At 41.1% G+C, this 18777-nt stretch overlaps 1 long non-coding RNA gene across 1 annotated transcript in view; it reads right to left on the bottom strand.

The window, feature by feature from the left end:
• The window catches only part of LOC149871956 (uncharacterized), a 198277-nt gene extending 184524 nt beyond the window's left edge, over window positions 1-13753 (bottom strand). The window contains exon 1 of the long non-coding RNA XR_016440568.1: window positions 13610-13753. This is a non-coding gene — a long non-coding RNA (uncharacterized LOC149871956). The remainder of the gene's footprint in view (window positions 1-13609) is intronic.
• Window positions 13754-18777: the final 5024 nt, after the last annotated feature.

The raw sequence follows: 18777 nt of genomic DNA, 5'->3' as shown, positions 1-18777 counted from the left end.
GCATCACATAGTGTTACCATATTTCCAGTTCTAAAAAGGAGGATATCTTTCGGGAGGGACCCCTCGCTCCCGACCTACAGCCCCTTGAACCTGCCAGTAACCTTCACTCCCGACCTGCAGCCCCCTGTCCCTGCTGCTGCTTCTTACTCCAGACCTGCAGACCCCTGGCTCTGCCAGTGCCTCTCACTCCCAATTAGGACTGTGTGAAATTTTGCTTGGTGTTTCATTTGGATGCTGTTTTGACTCATTTCAAGCTTGAAACAGCGAGATTGAAATTAAATGCAAGGCTTTGAAACAGCCTCAAAACAAAATGAGGGTACTCAAAACATTTAAAAAATTTCAAAACATTTTGCATTTCGAAGCTGGGCTTGCTTGCAGGGATACAGAAAATAAGGAGAGGGAGGGGGAAGAGTGGGGAAGGACTACTCTGATACTGACTGTGTAGCTGGCCAGTGACTGCGGTCCTCCCCCATGTCCCTTCCAATCCTAGTGCTCCGGGGGAGATATGGAAAAAACAGCTGCACCTTAACATACACACACAGTCACACAAGTCACAAATTTTGCTTGTCAGAAGCTTGAGGTGCAGTTTTCCAGAAACCCCTGCAACTATCTCCTTGAAACCTGGCAGGCTTCATGGCATCTAAAGGAGATACCAGCTCTGTAAGTTTCATCAGGCAAGAAATGACAAAGTATAGGCAGTTTGATTATCAGGACTGAGAGACTGGAGACAAAAGTAGTTTTCTTCTGAGAAATGTGCCCCCACAGGTAGTTGGGTATTCTTGTCTGTTATAGATTCTGGCGCACAGTTTGTAGGGGTGCTGGAGATATGTTAGCAGGTTTTGAATTTCTTGTCATGGCATGGTCTGGATCCATTCCGTGTATTTTGGGCTTTAGGAAGTTGGCTTCTGGTGATGAGGTTAGTGAGGTTTGGTGCTTGTTTGAATTTACAAACCACTTTTCACAGGCCTATGAATTACACGACATCAACCTCCTAGATACAGAAACTCACTGACTCAGTATAGACATTGAATTCATGACACACTACAACCTGCCTGACATTTGACTCCCCAGGTAGCAGGTATCTCTCCACTTTTACCTGCTGCATCCCCCTTCCACCCTCTCACCTCCTGATGCCTCAATTTACATTTTCACTGACTGGTTTTTTTGCCTGCATTGCATGCCAGCCTCTGGCTTCTTACTATTTCTTCCATCCAGGAAGAACACACACAGCAACTACAGATGCTTTCTCATCCTGACGAAGGGTTTTTAAACCTGAAAGCTTGCCAAGAAGAATTTCTCCAACCATTCAGTTGATCTAATAAAAGATATCAGATTGACCCTAAGAACCTTGTCTGGTCCTTAGACCAACATGGCTACAACCTACACTTTTTAACACACACAAGTGACATGAGTTTTGCTTTCAGCAGTTTGAGGTGCAGTTTCACAGAAACCCCTGCACCACGCTGCCTAAAACCTGGCAGGCCTCATGTGGGCAGCCTTTTAATGCCCTGATCTCAGAGTTGGAGGCAGCAGTTTAGTTTCTCACCAGCCAGCAGGGGAGGAACATCTGCCTGCTGAGCTCCCATGCCAGGAAGAACTTGGAGGTATAAGGGCTGGGGCTATATGTTGAGGAGGAGGCCCTACATCAGTCATCCTGGGCATGACCTAAAACTGCACCCTGTCAGGGTAGGGAGGCCTGGGTAGGACTGCCGGTGGCACAGCAGCCCCAGGAAATGCCAGGGCCATGAACCTCCCTGGTGAAAGGTGGGTAGGAGACACATGATAACCTGCAGCCACCACACAGTCATGGCTGGGGAAAGCCTAGATCTTGGAGAGGCCTGAGGCTTACTGGCTGCAGTGGATTTGTGAGGGTGAGAGCAGGGACTACCATCCCTGCAGTTTTCATCCTGCTGTGCCTTAACATAGACACAAAGTCACATGTCATGTTACTTTGAACAATTTGAGGTGTGGTTTCTCATAAACCCCTGCATCTATCTCTGTGAAGCTTGGCAGGGTTCATGGCCTCACAAGGGTCTAGCATCCCTGCAAGTTTTGTCTGACTCAGGTAATAAGTGACAAAGGTATAGGCAGTTTTGTGATTCCCCATTATAGCCTATGGCTGAAACACCAAAATAACATCAAAATTCTGAAACAGTTTCAAAACAGTTTCAGATGAAACGAAACAAGACAGTGACCCAAAACACTGAAATGAATCACTGTCCCTCCAAAACTCCAAATCTGAACCTAAACGAAACACAGTCATTTCACACAACCCTATGAAACACCAAAATGAAACACTGTCCCTCCGAAACGCCATATCCAAAACCAAAACAAAACACTGTTGTTTCACACAGCCCTAGCAGATACCTGTCAGCAAGGCAGAGGGGAGGAGGGAAGCAGCTTGCAAGTCTCTGACAGAGCTGCAACCAGGGAGCAGGGGGGTGGGGCCAGCCCTGCTTTCAAGCAGAGAGCCCTGCTCAGCCCAGAGAATATGCTGGGATGTTGGGGGAGTCTGGTTTATCTTCAAACAGCAAGTTCTCTGGGACAGAAATTGCATAAAGCAGTTGGACATAAACTAGTTTCACCCAAATCAGTTAAGTCTGATACTATATTCAACCAGGTTTATTTCAAACTGGTTTTAGCCATTTTCAAACATGGTTTATGTATACTGAACATCTGTTCTTTTACAGGTTTAAAGCAGTTTCTGATCACTTAAATCGGTTTATATGTCATGTCTGTCCCTAACCCAGATGCGGTGGAAGCTGGCAGTTTAGCCATATTCAAAAAGGGATTGGACATTTTCTTGGAGGAAGTGGGCATCAATAGCTGTTGAGCATGGGGATTAGGGGTACAGCCTATGAATCATAACTTTCTAGACTTTAGATGCTGGGTGCTGCAAGTGAGAAAGAAACAGTGTAAAATGCCTTGGTTATACCCTGTCATTCTGCCTTTCAGCATCTACTGTCTGCCACTGTGGACCGTTTTTTCAGTCTATCCAGATTGTTCCTAGCTCTACTTCCTAGACTGTCTGCAACTCCTTGGAAGGGCATATAATGGAGGCTTTAAAAGTTTTTGAGCCACTGAGGGCCTTGTTACATTGTAATTTTAGGTGACTTCTGGAGCTTTTAACCTCTGGATTGGCTGTGCATTATTACCTTTTAAGTGGGTTTAAGCACTCATTATTCATCTTCAATTTATACCACTACAGGACAAGATTATTTTTAAACCACCTAATTTTGCTCCTGTTCTATTAAGGTGTAGCCACTCAAGACAGCTATTCCACCGAAGTTGAAGTCCTCCAACATCCCAGAATGCAGCCTCCCTCCCAGCCAGCAGGGCTGGCTCACACATGCCTTTCAACCAGGGCAGGAACAGGAAGTCCCATACCTGTACCCCCCTCTATCTCCTGGCATGTTTCTGGACCAATAGGCCATAGCAGAACAAGACAGCTTCAGGACTGGAGTTCTGGCTCTGCCCAGCAGGAGCAGTGAGTATATTACAAAATTTAAATGGAGCTTTTATAAAATGCTATATTTCATAAAAGCAGTGGGTCCATAACAGATTTCTGAATACTTAGAGCCAGGGAGTGAGGAAGTCAGCTCCAAATGTAATGAGGAATTCTAGGTGGATTCTTTTAAACTTGATAATCAGTCCACTGCCACCTGATATACCTCGCATGCAGCATTTTGATGTCATATTTGCATTAATGAGGATCAGAGACAAACTTGCACCTATTCCTGTTCTTTGATTGTGGCCTCGTTTTCCAAAATTATAACAAAAAATGCATAGGCATAGTCTATGAATACAGAGCAGCATTGTGATCAAATAGTAGTGATCATAAAACGTGTGGAATTTTAAAATGGGCAGGTTGCTGCCAATAATTATACAGAGAAATAACTTGCCTATAGTCAAAATCACAGACAAGATGAAATCTCATTTCTTAAACTAGATTTATGGATTTGCAGAAGCAGCTCAACAAAACTCTTGTTGCTAAAGCTATTTTGCTTGCTTGATATCACATTCCCCACATTCTTTTGCATTTGAAAAGTGAATGTCTCTGACCACAGCAAATATTTTTCTTTGAATTCTGGTTTTTTAAAATTGAATGTGCACTGGTCCATACTATTTTGTGAGAATGATAAGAAAAAGGGAAATGAATGATGGTCACAACAATATATATAAGTGTTTCATTCATATTTGTTTTAACAAGTTATCTCGGTCTAATGAGGGAAAACTGTTGCTTTCAGAATGTATATCATTCAAGGTGGGAGAAATTAAAGACACAACTAACAGCAACAAAACTGGTATTCATGTTTTTATTAATTGTCAGAAGATTTCAATTCAGGTCATTTGTGTCATAAAATCATGTATTATTTTTTATTTCCTGCCAAGTGTTCCAAAAATTTTGTCAGCTAATTAGGAACTGTGTCTTTTCTTCTTTTTCTATAACTTATGTGCCAGCTATGTCAGTCTTCCCAACTTCAGTTCTTATTAAGTGAGACATCAGTTGGCTACACATTTTAATTTCAGCAATGATTTGCCCCATCCACAGTCCTGGAGCAATCTTGCTCTGCTATGGCCTAGTGAAGTCCAATGTCCTAACTGGTAACACAAATTATGTTGTGGAAATTTTACTTCATTCATACTTGGAGTGGTTTCTGCAACCTAAAACATTATCAGTACATATATATATATATATGACACAGTCAAGGAGATTGTGGAGGATTAGGGCAATATTTCTGCAGAATCAACATTAAGTTCATAGAGCCACAATGAAACACAGTGCTTTAAGATGGAAACCATAGATCTTATTCATGACTATATTGCGGCACTTGCGTATTGGTGAAACTCCACTGAAATCTAATCTAAACTGGAGAATAAGGCCCTATAAATCTAGACAGCTTAATTCTGATCTCCTTGAATTAGTTTTTCTTAGGAGAAATTTCACTACCTTTGGTAAAGTTACTTGCGATTTATACCCATGTAAATAAGATCAGAAACAAATTCTATAACTTTAAACTATTGTACATTGGGTCTCCATATGATACACTAAGGTACAGACGTACAGTGTAACTCCATTATTTCATTACTTTACAACTGAAGAAATGTAAAAAAAGAAAAGAAGAAATGAAGTATTAAATGTTCCCATAGGTATTAGGCAAGACTTAATATGCATTACAAGTCTGGAATAAAGGCTGAGTTGTATAACAAATTAAACATCTCATTTTTAACAGTGACCTATATTTAGCAGTTCTGACTGAAATACCAGTTTGCATAATACAGTTCAGGCCAACAATACATAAGATTAAAGGACCAGAACCAATTAGACACTATTGCTGGTGTATACTTAATTCTCCAAAGCCAAACTGAGTGTATAATGACAAACATATTATTGGGAAGAGATTCTAGTGTCTTTAAATATTCAGAACATATGTGATATAAAATTCTTTTTACATAATATTTCTCATGTCTGGAATTATCCAGAAGCATATTGGATGAAATCATGGCCCTACTGAAGTGCATAGAAAAATCCACCATAATATACCTTTTATATATTAGGCCAAAGGGACAGAGGGATCAAAGGAAATGTATTTAACAATGAGCATTTGGTTTCATGTCTAATCACTGGTAGTATAGGACATATCAAATATGAAACATCCTCCATGGTTCTATACTCTTTCAGCTCAAGTTGCATGAGCATAAATAAATTTTCAAGGAAAAGCAGAATGTTAGGGTCTGGTAGTGGTAGCATAAGAGTAATGTAGTTGCAGTAATACAGAAACTGTGCGAGAGGAAAGGGTTTCCTAGGGTGACATCTTTCACTAGGCAAACTGCACAGCTGAAACAGAACCAAATAAATCCTCAAATGCAAGATTCCCCCTCCTTGACAATGCAAGTACCCCCCCATACTGTGGCAGTGCAAGAGCATGTAGCTGTGATGGTTCTGAAATTCTTCATGGGACTGGTAGTGGTCATTTAAATAGATTAGTTGACAGTCTTATCAGATCAGCGTATTGCTTTATCTGCATAAAAGCAAGGAAGATTTTAAGGGAATTTTAAGGGAAAGAAGACTTAGAAGTTAATTCTTTTACTGAAGGCACGAAGAGACCAGTGGAGGCAGATTGGCATACATCCATTATTTTTTAGGAATGGACCAGTGGGGGCAGAACATCCATTATTTCTGTAGGAATGGATGAGACTTGACTCTTCACTTCATTACTGCTTTTGTCTCTTTATATTTTCTCTAAACTTTCTAAATGTAGAAATAGCAGCAGGATCATTCAAGAATTTCAGGAAGAGTTTGAATAGAATTCTGTTTCCTTTTATGTGCCTACATGGAAGTTTTACAGCTGGGAAAGTGACACTTTTGCCACCTATGCACCAGTTACTATTCTATTTTCCACACTGTGTGAATGCATTAGCTAGGCCACATAGACTAAGCAGTCACACTAGGCACTCATAGTGCATGGCTATGTGCATGCGCCAATTATATATGTGTATCTGTGTCCTAATCTATAAAATGCAGCCATTTTTTTTAGCTAGCGGTAGCCAAAGGAGGGTCCTTCCATATTTCAGCTTCAATAGCTGAGTGTTTAAGACACTCACTTAGGAAATCAGAGTTCTAGCCCTGCATTATCCATGGGCAGTTTGAATCATTAAATCTATAACAGAGGTTCCAAACCATGAGGCTGCATCCCTGTACTGGGCTATGAAGGGTTGAATGCCAGGTAGTGGCATGAGTCCCTATTCATACCCCTGTCTGTCCACCCCGGTGAACAGCTTCCTCTGCCAGCAGTGACATGCAGGGTTAAACCTGGGTGGCAGAAAAGCCCTGGGAGGGAGACAGCTGGCTCTGTGGGCCCCATCCCACTTCTCCCACCATGGCCATGCCCAGCAAGGCACTGCCCATGTAGCAGGTACAGGGGCCTGCACTGGGCCAGGCAGGAACCCCCAGCCCTGCCTGCAGCTGAGAGCAGGGAGATACGGGTGGGGAAATTCCTGGGGTGAGGGACAGGGAGGCGGCTCCACTGCTTGCTTTTAGGAAAGGCAGCGGTGCCCCTTCTTTCCAGACAACCTGAGCTGGGTCCCCCTGGGCCACTGCCTATGCAGCCCACTTCCCTGTAGGGTCCCATGATGCCCACAGCTGCAATGCCCAACCTGCACTGGGTACAAGTTTAAATATTTATATATTTAAATCTGTAAATTAGATTGTTTCTATAGCCAGTCCACCAAAATTCTTTGAGTGAGTTTGCCAGGCCGCAGCATAAAAAAGCTTGGGAACCACAGATCTATAAGACTTCCTAGCACAGCACTATAACTATGGGTTAGGTATTATCCAGTTACCCTCTTCAGTGCTCAGTTTGAAGCTGCCTTCCTGAGTATTGGTGGATCAAAGATTTTGTAAAGAGAGGTGTGGAAGCAGTGACCAACATTGAAGGAGTGGTAGCATCCCTGCTCTAAGCTTCCCCTCCCACATCCAGGGGCAGGCAGACTACACCATAGAGCAGAAGCTGAGGATTTTCAGATATGATTCACAATCAGGTAGGAATCCCACCCATTCCCTTGCCCTCCATGCTCAGTAGCACCTTTCTTTTCCTTCAATTTCTCACCTCCCCTGCCCACCACTGCCCCTATCCCTATTGTCCATCCCTGACTGACTGGGGGTAGCAAAAGCTCTATAGCTGCTCCTGTCCTGCTCAAGCTAGGCTGCAAGGAGATCTCTACTCATCCAGGGACAGCAGCAGCGGTTCTTCCTCACTGAAAGCCAGCTCCTGGTCTGATAGGGAACATCCCTGTGGGTCAATCCCAGATGCTGGCCTAAAACCTGGGAGGGCTTTCTCCTCCAACACTGTTTTGTCCAAGACTTATGCTCAGGTATGTACATGTATAGATGGGCACATACCCAGCCAGGCCTGTGATAGGCAGAACCAAAGGGGTAATGAGCAAATTATAACAAAAAGATTTGCTTCTTGAAAGCATCTAGCAATAGCATATAGTTAATATTAGCTAAGGCAAAGCTTTCAAGATTGTTTCCCGCAGACGTATCTTGTCTATCATAAGCATAACCGTAATGTTAAAATTAACTGCCTGTACCAATCATAAGACTAACATGGGCCCCTAGAAGTGGAACTAGAAAACAAATTTGCAAACTTTAGCTGATCTAACAGTTTTTGCTTGAAGGGCAGTAACAATGACAAACCTGACCACAAGGTATAATTAATACATTTCAAAAAATTCCAGAAGGAAGTAACTAAGTGGGTTGAACTTAGGTGGGCAAAAATACTAATCTCAGACCCCAAAGTGATGTAGTGTAATTTGCTTATTGGGTAAACCCAAGTTTAGGCAGTAACCTTTTATAATAATTTCTAACACCATTTAACCCCATAGGGTAACAGCTGTAGGATAAGACTGTGAGTGGCTCTAAAGCCAACAGATTAGCATAGGACACAATATAAAGGAACACACACGTCAGGTAACTAGTAGGAAGGATGGAACAGAATGGTCATTGCTGTTCCAAGCCCGGACTCCAGACTCCCAGTGTGAGCAAGGACCAGATCCTGACTCAGGGACTTTCCCCGGTGCTCCCTCCGACAGCGTTGATCGGGGACGCTGAATCAACTTGACATGAGGGACTATTGATAAGTTGCCAACCAAGTGGGAACTCTTTGTCAATTTGTCTGTCTGTTTTTATTATCACTGCTAATTTTTAACTTTTATTGCTATATTGTCTGTTTATTAGTTTAAACTTTTTATTGACTATTATATGTGTAAACCATATTTTGCTATTAAAACATATTTTTATTGCTATTTTGTTGCTATAAGTAAAATTTATCTTTACTGTTATAAGTGAAACTTGTCTTTGCTTCACTTCCAACTCCACCTGCTTGATCCTGAACCAAACAGCCCAGTGGCTGATACATTTGCAGTGCCCAGCTGGCTTGCAACCAAATTGATATACTCACAGTGCCTAGTTGGCCTGTGACACAAGCCATAGCCTACCGCATGTTCTCAGCAAACATGCTTCAAAATATTATAAAAAGTATATTTATATTGAAACTAATGGAAAACCGGGGTCAGCAAACTTTTATAAAAGGCGGGTGGGGTACACTGCAGCTGTGTGTTGCAGATTCCTGGCTACTGCCCCAGCTATGCCTGCTCTATGCTGAGGGCTGCTCTAAATCCATGCTGATGCAACCTGAAACAGCCCACCAACACCCATGACAAGCAGCAGCTTGTAGTGGAAAATTTAGCAGCAATGGTTGCAGTGGTTGTACAGGGATGTACAGGCAAGGGCAAGAAAGAGCTGTCCACAAAGATCAGGAGTGTGTGAGGCAGTAGCAGAAGATCAGCCTGCCATTAATAAAATGCAGAATGCAGATCACACGCCAGATTAGATGGCTGGGTGGCAGCATGAGATTGATGTGCTGTTAGTAAAACACAGTTCAGATCAAATCTTCACAGGCTGGATCCAATCTCTTCATTGCCAACCCCTGATGTAAACCAGAAGTCAAGCTAATCTAGCAAACAAGAAAAGCAGAAGACTAGACTAAATGAAACCACAACATAATGGAAGGGCAAAAAGCAAGGAGAAAATACAGAGGATGTAGTATATGTTCATCTTGAATTCTACATTTGATCACAGAGCTCTTGGAAAAATAATGCTTGTATTTCTAGTTTAATATACAAGCAGAAAGAGAATGGAAGAGAGGCAGGGTGACGGGAATGGTACACATCGTATCAAGTTAAGAATGCTGAATGTCTGCTGTGTGATTGTAGGAACTTTTCAAAATCCCAAAGCATCACAAGATTTTGAAGATTCTCTGAAGAACTTAAACATGGTTTACTTAATTGGGCTGGAATCTTGGCTCCAATGAAGTCAGTGGCAAAATTCCCACTGATTTCAAAGGGGCTCTGATTTCAGAGCTAGAGCACACTACAGCAGATGTTTACCCACAAGTATAACTTTCCCATTACTGATCTACTATTAGTGCAGTTCTATGAGAGGTATAAGTGTTGGAAGTGTAAGAATACTTATGAAGATAGTTTTCCTATAAAGGTATTCTCTTTTACCTTGTGTTGTCAAAGCAATTCAACTTCTAGTATAGACCAACCCCGCCTTGTGCTGGCATCTGTATAAACACAGCATGAACAGATGATGTCCATCACTTAGAGCTTCCTGTCTATGTAGCAAATAGATTACTATCCAAGAAGAAGCACCCATTACCTGTAAACCACATTTACAATTCCACTGATTTAATCTAGAATTGGTTAAATTACATGAGGGTTGTTTCAGTCCCAAAACATAAAATTTAATTTACTGTCCCTTCTCTTGTAAACTGTATTAATATAAGTAAAAAAAAAAAAAATCTGCATATACTTCTGAATTAATAACCTTACGGGAAAATTAGCTGTTGATTATTTGAAGTTTTCCTCTTTTCTTATTGTATGTAAATATGTTTCACCTCCAGTTAACCATAGATTTTTTTGTTTAAACTTATGTAACTGTCTTAACAGAAACATTAACATGTGCATATTATGAATTTGGTTGGTTTTTTCAACTTTGGTTTTCATTTGTGTAACATTCTGGTTGCCTAGTACTGGGGGGAAAGTTCCTTATATAATAAATTAAGGTTCCACATTTTGTGATGAATATTCAACACCATTTCATGATTTACATGAAAGCCTATGGATCTTAATTATTTGAAAAAAATAATGAAACCGTTTAAACATTTAAATGATTTAAAATGAACTAATTTCAGATAATTAAATAATTTAGACTAATTTTGGGAGTCATGGCACAAAGTAATTTGCTTGAGGAAAAAACACACTAACTACAATATTGAGAAAAATAATAGATGCAGAGGCTGTTATCTTTGAAACATAATTTTCAATGTAGTGTTAAAAATATACTGTATCAATGTTCTTATTAAATCCCATGGATTTACAGCCTTATTAGTTACTTTAACTGCATTATAAAGCAATATATTTGTATTATGTCCTGGCACCTTTTGGATGTTTTCATTAAATATCATAGACTCATAGAAAACTAGGGTTGGAAGGGACATAAGGAGTCATCTAGCTCAACCCTTTGCTCAAAATAAGACCAGCCCCAACTAGACCATCCCAACCAAAGCTTTGTCTAGCCAGGTATTAAAATCCCCAAGGATGGAGAGTTCACAACCCATCTAGGTAACCTGTTCCAGTGGTTTACTACCTTCCTACTGAGGATTTTTTTCCCTAATATCTAGCCAAAACTTCCCTTACTGTCCCTGGGATGGAAGGGGAGAGGTGAAGGTAGATGGTGCCCAGGCAGCCTAGGTTGCAGGCAGTGGTGCCAGTGATGCGGAGCCAGAGGACCCCATAGAAGGAGACTCATGTCACCTGGGGAGAAACAACCTGTAACATACTTACAGTCTCGGCAGTGCTACACTTACCAGCACCACAACCAAAAGAGGCCTGGGGGTCTTGATAGACCATACAGTGAACACGAGTCACCAATGCAATGCTGTAGCTGGAAAAGCAAACACAACACTGTCATGCATCTACCAATGCATCTCAAACAAGACTAAGGACACACTTTACTCGGCCTTGGTGAGGCTGCAGCTGGAGTATTGCATCCAGTTCTGGACATCACATTTCAGGAGGGATGTGGAGAAGCCTGAGAGAGTCCAAAGGGGGGCTACACATATGGTTAGAGGTATGGAGAGTAGGCCATACGCTGAGAGACATGGGCCTGTTCAGCCTGGAGAAGAGAAGCATCAGAGGGGACTTGGTGGCAGCCTATAAATATATAAAGGGTGCACATTAGGGAATGGGAGAAAATTTATTCAACAGGGCTCCCCATGGGAAAATTAGGACTAATGCTCATAAATTGTTAGAAGACCACTTTAGATTAGACATAAGGAAAAACTTCTTTACAGCTTGAGTGTCCAGGGTCTGGAATAGATTCCCACAGAAGTGGTACTATCACCTACACTGGATATCTTCAAAAAATGCCTCGATGCCCACCTTGCTTGGGTTGTCAGACCCCAGCAGTCTTTCCTGCTCAAGTGCGGGGGTGGGGCTGGACCTGATGTTCTCAGAAGGTCCCTTCCAGCCCCTGACAACATCCATCAAACTAAGGAGATGCAAGGGAACACACTAGCAAGTTGCATTATTACTAGGGATAACAAATGATTCAAGAATTAATCGCAATTAATTATTAGATTTAAAAATATAGTCATAATTAATCGTGATTTTAATTACACAGTTAAACAATAGCACCCCAACAACCTGGAACCCGTGCACCTTGTGGTTCCTCCCTGCCACCACCAACAGCATTCAGCCCCAGCCCCAACCCCAGCCTGCCCACACCTCCTTCACACTCCCGCTGGCTGGAGCAGACCAGCCAGAACCCACACACACAGGCCCAACCCCGGCCCACTCTGTGCCTGCTCCAGACTCACTTGCCTATGCTGAGGATCAGTGGCAGTGGCCATGGGAAAAGCATCCCCTCTCTCTCACCATTGCCAGGCCCTTCTTGTTCTTGCTCCATCTGCCTGGAGCTTGTACCTGGGCTGCCCTACCCTGCTGGGTGGCCCAGAGGCAGCGGTGATGGTGGTGGAGAGCTGCTGCAGGGCAGCCTGGATATGGACTCTAGGCAGCTATAGCAAGAAGGGCCTGGCAGCAGTGGAGGGGAGGGGCCTCTTTTCCCCTGCGCCGAGCAGCAGCTTCTGTCCGACCACCACCAGCCCTATTTTGCCCACACCTGGTCAAAACGGGCGCGATTAACACTCATTAGAACAAGAATGTGTTAATTTGTTTTTGCATTCATCACACCTGTTAACTGAGATTAGTTGACAGCCCTAATTATTACAAATTCATTTTGTAAACGAAGAATATTACAAAGGTGGTCTAAGGCAGAGATAAAAGCAAGATCATCTCTCATTACTTTCCATCATCAAGAGCTGTGACCTTTCAAGAACAGATATAAGCAGAATTATTTTAGTGTTGGAACCAAAACCATATTCCAGACTCTAATGCAACCACTCCCCTATGTACCTACACTGAAATTTCATATCTAAGGCTTTATACTTTTTCTACATGGAAGTGATTTTTGAATGGAGCCCAACCAATTGTATAAACTTCAAAGTAAAAATGTATTTTTTCTACAAAAGGCTCTTTTCCATCAGAATAAAATATGCTATTCTCTTTTCCATTCCTTGGCTAATTCTGCTATAGTTAACTTATATTATACAAGAATATTATAGTGCAGATTTCTGTAGCTTGTGCTAACAAAGATAAATGAAAGCAGGGATTGCAATAAAACTTTGCAAACAATTCCATTATAGCTTGTCAACTACACACACAATCTCAGCTGTAAGTCTTTTCATTTGTGTGTCAATTTTCTCAATGTCACTGACTAAAAATATGGACTTCTGAATGTAATCTCAAAACAAAAGACTAAAATGACTATTCTAGCTTGAAGCTTTTAACTATGTCTTCAGCACTGACATTTCCCCCCCCCCTTTCATGCTCTATTCTATAACAAAAGAACTACATGAACAAATAACAATTGGGAAGTAATAGAAATTTACTAAAAAATACAAAGTATCAAACATTCACTCACCCATTTTCTTTCCTCCTTTCATATGGTTTCATGCTTTGTTCAAGAAAACCACGTACCCAAATATTTTCTCAAGTTTATGACATCACTTCAACTATACCCAGGATCTTTGTGTGTTGTATTTATATCCACAGATAAATTAAAGCATTTTTCTGTCTTAAATATTTATAAGAAGTGAAATTTAAGTATATATTCATAAATTAGTTGTGAAAAACTTAAAATATGTACATATACATTTATTTATTCAGGAAGCAGAGCAGCATCATGAGACGTAACAAAGTTGCAGCTAATCTACTCCAGATTTTTGGCACTCTCTCCCAAACCTGAGTCACTAATCAGAAACTCTCACTTTTTATTATAATCGATAGAATACATTCCCTGATACTTTTTGCTAAAATGTTTTTCACTACAACATTGGAAGGAAAAAAAGCAAATGATTTTACATGGTTGCACTTTCTTTGAGTTTTTAGGTTTATAGAATTATCCCTAATGTCTTCCCCACTCTGAGTGTTACTGATGGTCTCTCCCTCACACACGACACCACTCTAGTACATAGATTCATATTTTTGCCCTGAAATAATTAAAGAAAATTATCTCCTTGTCCAGATAAAAGATTTAAAAAAACAGCAAAAATGAATCAATGATGTCCTCTCCAAGGCATGTGCCAGTATAGTAAGGATGGCAGTCCAGGGGACCAGGTAATGATAATAAAGTGCACTGGCATCTCTGCAGGAAGAATCTTTCAAGAACTTTGGATGGACAAGCTTGTAGCTTTCTGTATCTGGGATAAAGTGTTACTACTTCTTATCCTGTGTACCTGTTAAGGATTAATCCTGGGACAATGGACCTGAGCAAAATGATTTATCCCAAGACAAATACAACATCTGTTTTTAGCCTAACTCTACTTAGATCCACCTTGTCACACTGCCTAAAAGATCTTTCAAGCCAGTGACAGCCAGGCCTGGTTAAAGAGCTGTGTGAACACTCTATGTTTGTAGATAAATGTAACTTTAAACATTTTAAGAGAGGAAGGGGACTTGCTGCTTGGGAACATGTATTGGCTGTTCAAATTTTCGTGTTATATTCTTCTGCTCCAATATCAGGTTTACTTCCAAAGAAGTAAACAATGGTAAAATCTACCCTGGATGAAGCAGATGTAAAATTACCATGATTTACTTCCACTTATACTGGTATAGATGCAGACAGACATAATAGTTATATTGGAAGAGCTTCTATGACTGTAATTAAATAATGGTTATGTGTACCGAACCAAGTGGTAACCAAAGATCCATGACAATGTATATGCTCCTAAGTCATGGACTGTGGCAAATGTGGCCCTTCAAAAGAAAAAAACAAACACACTGCAGGCTGCATTACTTGTAGATAGAGGTAATGTGTTTATTGCATTATTCATGAGTAAAGGACAGACACAGCCAAAGACTAGAATAAGATACAAATACAATACAATTATTCTGATAGCATTTTCTGTGAGGAGCCATAGGTAATAAACAGAAGAGTCACTTTGGCTGGGGAACCATGGTATGAGCATTACTTTCCAAGCAAATGGTACCCCACATGTCAGTGACTTTGATATCATGGCCTAGTCCTTGTTGGGAAAGGCAAACTTAATCTGCGTCCAATTTTGAAAAATTTCCCCACACTGGAGGGGTTGTTTCAGCTGCATGCAATGCATCTGCAAGGTGCATGCCAAAAATCTGAAATGGTGAGACAAGCAGTTCTGAGGAAACTGCACCAGCCTCAGCTACTGGGGCTGGAAAGCACCAGACAATTTGACTTGGGACCCTGCATATTTTTAAATTACTGTGAAAACACTCAGAGCAATGGGTGGGAACTTGAAATATAAATAAAAGGAAGCAATAAATAAATCATAACCAGTTACACAACACAGCTGGGTAGAATGAAAAATGAATATCAAATACACACAAATAATTATTCTGAGAAATTTGCTATGCTAAGAAAATTCACAAGGAAAAAAGCCAAAATAGGAACAAATTAAAGGAAACTGCTCATATGCTTTGAGCAGAAAAAGAGACTAATATTCTTAGCTAAATTAAGCATTGCAAATAGCTTTCTTTGCTCTGTTACTTTGCATAAGTGGCCCTGATCCAAAAACAACTATGCCAATGGAGAGATGCCCATTGATTTCAGCATGTTTGTAGTCAGGTTCTGTATGTTGTAAAACTGGGAGCGTGTGGGGGGGGTAATAAAAAAAGCACTTTGATAGATACCGCTCTTTATGTAGTGAACACGGCAATATAATACCATGACAAAAATAACAATATCTTTGTCGGTGATGTTAAATGTCTAGACTGCTTGGATACAGAAGCTAGAATTATGCTAAAAACAAAGAGACAAGTAATTTCAACGGGTGTGAAGAAAATAAACACAACCCGAATCTGAAAATTATCCCCTCAAGCAAAGATTTCTAAGGAACAGAATTGTCTCTGAATATTGGTCTCTGGATAGCTGTTTCTTTCAAGAATGTTGAAGCAAGGAAACCCTTATGTAGTTAACTTGTTGACCGTGTCATTAGGCAGTTAAGATACACCAAGATGTTTCAAGGCTGACAGTTCTACAGCACTAGGGTGCGGGAGGGAGGGGATAGAACAGATAAATAAATATCAGCTTAAAATAGTTGAGATATTTTGTGATTTCCTTTAGAAAAAGCACACCCTTTTCACTTGTATTGCCTGATTATCACTGCTTTCAGGGAATTTATGTAGAATTCTTATTAGGTAAGCTTACAACTTAAATCATCAAACTACAGAGGCCATCAAAATCAGAAAGCACTGCACAATATATCATGTTAAAAAGCAGACTACAAGCCCAACAGCCATTATTTCTCATTTACTCAAATAATAGAGGAGATTTTATGACCGAATCCGAGAAATGAATTACGGAGTTTCATCTTTATTTCATCAGTTTACTGAAGCATTCGTATGAAACTCCGATTTATAATTTTAATCACCTTAAGAGCTGTAAATGGGATTTTTCTACTGATTGGAAAAATGAAACGAATATTATTATTCAGAACTATCTCATTTAGAAAGCTTGTTTTGATGTCCTAAGCCCTACAGAGATACAGCCTATAGCTATTTATTTTTGTTTCACCTGCCTAGCTTGCATCATTGTTACATTTTGTCGCTGCATAGACACCCACTAGTTATGATGGATAGTGCTGCTGTCGATATGGTCACAGCTAATGAAAAGATGACATGAACACTTACAAACGTCATCTAGATTTATGAACCAATAAGAAAGCTAAAATGCTAAACAAAAGAAGTAGGTAGTGTACCAAACCTATTGAAGAAATTATTCACATTAGAGTTCTTACTCCCTCTGTGACATACAACCTTTCCCTCTGTGACATACAACCTCTGTAGAAACACAGCATGAAATATCAATTTTGGATGAATGCTATAAATATTCAGTCTTAGTGTATTTCTCTTATTACATTGAAATACTCTTCTAATATAGAAGTTCAATATTTTCTATTCATTAATGCATCCAATATTATAAGGGGGTGATACCACTTGAAACAAGAGAATATCCATAGAATATCACTGAATGCCCTAGGAAAACAGTTCAATAATGACATGTTTAGGTATAAAGCTTTTTTTTTTTTTTAATGCTGACCTGACAGTTTCTAACAAGAAAGACAGGTAAGGGTGTATGGAGGAGGGTCACTTGCAAGGGCTCATACCATTCAGGTCAGAAGAAAATTTTCCAAAAAACACAAAGGATGGAATTTCTTAGGCCTCCCAGATGCATCAAGTTCTTGAATTTATACAGGTTTCTTTGGTATTAACAAATAATTATGATTCATATTCTCTAAATCAGGTATCACTGTAGCATGCTGTGGGGGCACCTTTTATGTTTATTCACAATGGAAGGAGGAATTGTCTAGTGAAGCACATGGAAGACATGGATTTAAGTCACTACTCAGCCAGTGGCATATTGCGTGATATTAGGGCAAAGCATTTGTTGTCTGTTCATTATTTCCTCATCAGTAGAATGGGGATGACATTACCTATCTGGAAAAGGTGTTAGGATAATAGATACATTAAATACTGGTTACTATTGTAACAGAGCTAGATCAGGCTCTCTTACAGCCTGGTCTTTGTCTGGTTGGGCTTATGCTTCAGCCTGTTGCAACAAAGGAAGCTTAACATGATTGGACCATTCAACCCAAACTTCTGATTGGACACATCCATGGATGTGGCACAAGGTGATTGGAGAAATCACTGCTATCTGTTGGACATGACCACCTGAGGGGCTAAAAGAAGGAACATGCTGCAGTCAGTGGAAAGAAGCACATGGGCATTGAAGAGTTGGGTTCAGCTGACCCAGCAGGGCAGTCAAATAAGCCCCAGAAGAGCCTGAAGTGAGCAGGATGAGACTGGAGTGAGAGTGGTAAGGCAGAGACTGAAGTGCTGCTCCAAGGGCCAACAGGTTTCAGGAGACAGAGCAGGATGATGCCTGTCAGGTCCTATGGGGCTGTCAGCATATCCTTGCTTGTTATACGGGAGGGAATTGTAGCCCCAGAGGAGCCTTCCCTGAGTGTTTGCAGCCTGTCCATGAGTGGGACAGTGGGGAGAGTCACCCATCTCATGCAGAGGAGAGTGCCCCATTGAATTCTGGGTGCTATAGAAAGAGATTGCAGGCAGGGATCACAACACTACATGGTTTCACCTAGATGTGGAATAGGATATAGACCTCTCTCAGGAATGCAGGAGTTGCATAGTTATCTACAGGGTGCTTGCCTGAATCTTTGCTGAGAAGGAGGAGCTGGGTTCAGGCCATGGCCCGGCAAACTGCAGACTGGAAGCAGCTGTGGCCCAGCAAACTGTGGACCACTGCGTGGAGCCCCGCAGCTGGAATTTCCAGCTGGAACACAGGTAAAGCAAGTTCCACCCCCCGGCCCCTGGAGGAGTTGTGGCCTCTCCCCCTGGCTCTGTAGGGCTATGGTTTGCTGGTCTGTGGTCACTTCTGCTCTGACACCTGACCTTCTTGCAGACCAGCATTCAATCCTTCAGGCCACTGCCCAAGGGTTGGGAACCCCTGCTCTATAGTAATGGGTGTCATAAAATTGCAAGAAAGATAAAGTCAAAAAATGAGTAAGTCAAACAGTGACGTAACTGGGGCAGCAG

The sequence above is a fragment of the Crocodylus siamensis genome, chromosome 2, assembly GCF_052110815.1.
Source record: "Crocodylus siamensis isolate JL-2025a chromosome 2, ASM5211081v1, whole genome shotgun sequence".
Lineage (NCBI taxonomy): Eukaryota > Metazoa > Chordata > Crocodylia > Crocodylidae > Crocodylus > Crocodylus siamensis.
The sequence above is the reverse complement of the archived record's forward strand: the minus strand, read 5'-3'. Positions and strand labels throughout refer to the sequence as shown.